This window comes from Macrobrachium nipponense, chromosome 29 (assembly GCF_015104395.2).
Source record: "Macrobrachium nipponense isolate FS-2020 chromosome 29, ASM1510439v2, whole genome shotgun sequence".
Lineage (NCBI taxonomy): Eukaryota > Metazoa > Arthropoda > Malacostraca > Decapoda > Palaemonidae > Macrobrachium > Macrobrachium nipponense.
The window spans coordinates 71,531,539-71,531,886 of NC_061092.1; positions in this window are offsets into that span (position 1 = coordinate 71,531,539).

Consider the following 348-nt stretch of genomic DNA (forward strand, 5'->3'; position numbering starts at 1 on the left):
TGCATACATATATAAATATTGATACGCATGTACCGTATATGTGTAGTTACATATATACGTGATAACCCTAAGTGACCCCCATATGAAGGATTACTAGATCCACCATTGTTACTTCTTTTCTGTACCACGCACTGGACAAATAAAATGAACTAGAGAGCAAAATGAAGCTTCTGTTGTGGTTGATAATTAGAAAGTGTCACTACAGGATATGCCTAAAATGATTGAGTGTTTTACAAGACCTACCGTATTTGGTAATCTATCTCATCTGATTGGTTCAAAGACTGCAGTTTTCTCAGTAAGTCATGGTAATCATAAACAAAAAATGCCACTGTATTCATGGCAAATATG